This window comes from Nomascus leucogenys, chromosome 18 (assembly GCF_006542625.1).
Source record: "Nomascus leucogenys isolate Asia chromosome 18, Asia_NLE_v1, whole genome shotgun sequence".
In the NCBI taxonomy this organism is placed as follows: Eukaryota; Metazoa; Chordata; class Mammalia; order Primates; family Hylobatidae; genus Nomascus; species Nomascus leucogenys.
Genome location: NC_044398.1, coordinates 79,599,775 through 79,603,311, shown reverse-complemented (window position 1 = coordinate 79,603,311; position 3,537 = coordinate 79,599,775).

Here is a 3,537-nt window from a genome sequence, read left to right as displayed (position 1 = left end):
TTGGTACTGGTAGGACTTTTGTTTTCTATTTTCTAAGCTTTTATACTCATTATTTTAAAAAATTATAATAGTTAAAAAAAGATGGTCAGAAAAAATTGTAAACTTTTCCTGTGTTGTATGTTTCAAACGTCGGTGCATCTCAATATCAGAAACAATTTCTAGAAATACGTACTTCACTACCACCCCCAAAGTCTCTGTTTCACTGATTTCAGTATCTTTAATGCTAACACATCTGGCACAATAAAAGCATTTGACATATAACTGGCATATACTTTTTTCAAGTTTTAGATATACTGACATATCCTCATATTAATTTTCAAATTAGAATACATGTTAAAACAATATGGAAGGGCTGGGTGCAGTGGTTCACACCTGTAATCCCAGCACTTTGGAAGGCTGAGGCAGGGGGATTGCTTTGGGAGGCCAAGGTGGGCAGATCACTTGAGGTCAGGAGTTCGAGAACAGCCTGGCCAACATAAGATGAAACCCCGTCTCTACTAAAAATACAGAATTTAGCTGGGTGTGGTGGTGAGTGCCTGTAATCCCAGCTACTTGGGAGGCTGAGGCAGGAGAATAGCTTGAGCCCAGGAGGCAGAGGTTGCAGTGAGCCGATCACACTGCTGCACCCCAGCCTGGGTGGCAGAGTGAGTCTCCACCACAAAAAATAAAAGAAAAAATCATATGGAAGAAAGAAAATGTACAGGGAAGTACTTTTCCTTCTGAATCTTGTAACTTGCCAAAGGTAGGTATTACAGGCTAAACTGTGGCCTCTCAAAAAGATAATGTTGAAGTTCCTAACCTCCAGCACCTCAGAACGTAACCTTACTTGGAAATAGCGTCCTAGCAAATGTAATGAGTTGACAGGAGGTCGTGCTGGAGAAGGTGGGCCTCTCATTCAATATGACTCATATAGCCAAGACAGGGAGAAGGCCATCTGAGAATGGAGGATTGGAGAGATGCATCTACAAGCCAAGGAACGTCAAACATGGCCAGCAAACCACCAGAAACTAGAAAAGGACTCCCCTACAGGTTTTCGAGGGAGCATGTCCCAGCTGACACCTCGCTTCCAGACTTCTAGGCTGCAGGTCCGTGATACAACACATTTCAGTTGTTTTGAGCCACTCAGTTTGTAGTACATTGTCATGACAGTCCTAGGAAACTAATACAATGGCCTGGACTTTGAATTATTGCAAATAATGGGGGAAGGAGAAACAGTGAGTCACCTGAGCATTGTGACCTACAGGTTTTCAATGACTTTCCAGTTTATTTTCTGACAAGTGAAAATATTTTCAAGAACATGCACACTGAACACAGGAATGCTAGGAAGGCAAACATAAAAGGGCACACACACACACACGGCAGGTGACTGAAACTTTAATGCACCTAGGGATTGACCACAACATTTACAAATCAGTGTTACCGCATTGGTTTTTCAAAGATTAGCTACATTTATAAACTTTATTTTACAAGTTTCACAAAGTTAAATTTCCTTAACACTTCAACAGGAATCTAACTCTTTACAGTCTATCAAAATGGTAATATTTTACTTTTTTTTTTTTTTTTTTTTAAAGCACTGGTGCTCTTCTTAAGTGAAATGTTAACACAGGGCTCAATACATAAAAGAGAAAGTATTGACTCCCCATTTGGGGGGTACCATAAGGGGCCTCATGCTTCCCTAGGTGTTACCCCTTCAGACACAGCACAGCCTGGGAAGCCATGGAATTAAAATATTAACAATGAATGCATAAAGATTTCACTGACACATAAAAACCAGGGAGTGCATTCAGTGACCACAACTTTCTAAGCTTCTGCTTTTCCACATGCTTTTCTTTGGTTTTGTCACTTTAGAAAACTCTTTGAACATTAATTGTCCGAATGGCAGCTATATTAGTCAGAAGTTGTAATGCTACACCTGGGAATTTATCTACATGATAGACGCTGCTGAATAAAATCCAACAAGAATGATTTTGTTTAAAGAAAAACTTTGTTAAGGCCGTCTATTGTTCATACTAACAGAAATAAAACATTTCTTATGAATAAAGTCCAAAGCCAAGATAATTCCTAGAAAGATGAAGCATCCCTGCTGGGCGCGGTGGCTCATACCTGAATCCCAGCACTTCAGGAGGCTGAGGCTGGTGGATTATCTGAGGTCAGGAGCTTGAGACCAACCTGGCCAACATGGTGAAACCCCTGTCTCTACTAAAAATACAAAAAATTAGCTGGGCGTGGTGGTGGGTGCCTGTAATCCCAGCTACTTGGGAGGCAGAGGCAGGAGAATCACTTGAAACCAGGAGGCAGAGGTTGCTGTGAGCCAAGATCATATCACTGTACTCCAGCCTGGGCAACAACAGCAAAACTGCATCTCAAAAAAAAAAAGAAAGAAAGAAAGAAAGATGAAGTATCCCCAAAATTCAAAAATTCAAAGGGAGTTTCCAAGGAAATGGTACATCATGGGACTGTAGCATGTATGTCCAAAGGGGACAGAAAAGCAATACCAGCCAGGCATGGTGGCTCACACCTGTAATCCCAACACTTTGGGAGGCTGAGGTGGGCGGATCATGAGGTCAGGAGATCGAGACCATCGTGGCTAACACAGTGAAACCCCATCTCTACTAAAAATACAAAAAATTAGCCAGGCGTGGTGGCGGGCGCCTGTAGTCCCAGCTACTCGGGAGGCTGAGGCAGGAAAATGACATGAACCCACGAGGCAGAGCTTGCAGTGAGGCGAGATCGCGCCACTGCACTCCAGTCTGGGCAACACAGCGAGACTCCGTCTCAAAAAAAAAAAAAGAAAAAGAAAAGCAATACCATTCATACAATTCAATGTGTCCAGGGCAGGCTGGACTGTGGGGAGATGGAGAGATGTACAGTCACACTGATGAAAGACAGGGAGGCCATATGGAACCCCAGGGGCCACAGAGCCACAGTGAAGCATCAGGCTAAGGCCATGAGTTAACACCACAAAACAGAAAGGCACCAGACACTTGGGCTTTTAGTTAAGTAGGTTGGGCTTGCTCATTAAGGACCTTTTCTTGAGACTCATTCTTTATAATTTATTCATTTCACAAACACTTCTGTAGACTTCACAAACACTGATATAGTCCCTACCATATTAGTAACTCCTTTAATCCCAACAACTCTATGAGGAAGGGACTATTACTAGCCCCATTTTACAGAAGAGGGAAAAGGCACAGAGAGATTAAGCAATTTGCCCAAGATCAGCATGTATGAAAATGTTGATCTGGGATTCAAACACCTTTCAAGGAAATAAATGATACCTTTGAAAGATGTCACCCTTTTTCCCTTAGAAAAATCCTTTAGAAATCCCCTAGGAATTTCTCTAGGAAGAGAAATTTGTCCCAGAAAAATCCTAGGAACCTGCCTGAGTAAAAAAGGAAAAAGTAGCACCAGAATTAATAGTCCACTTGCCCATCACACTGCCAGGATACGATCTCTAAAATGATGACACATTTAAATGAGATAGATGAATATGAAATTAGTCACAGATGAAAGATGAACACAGGATTTTTTCCATTC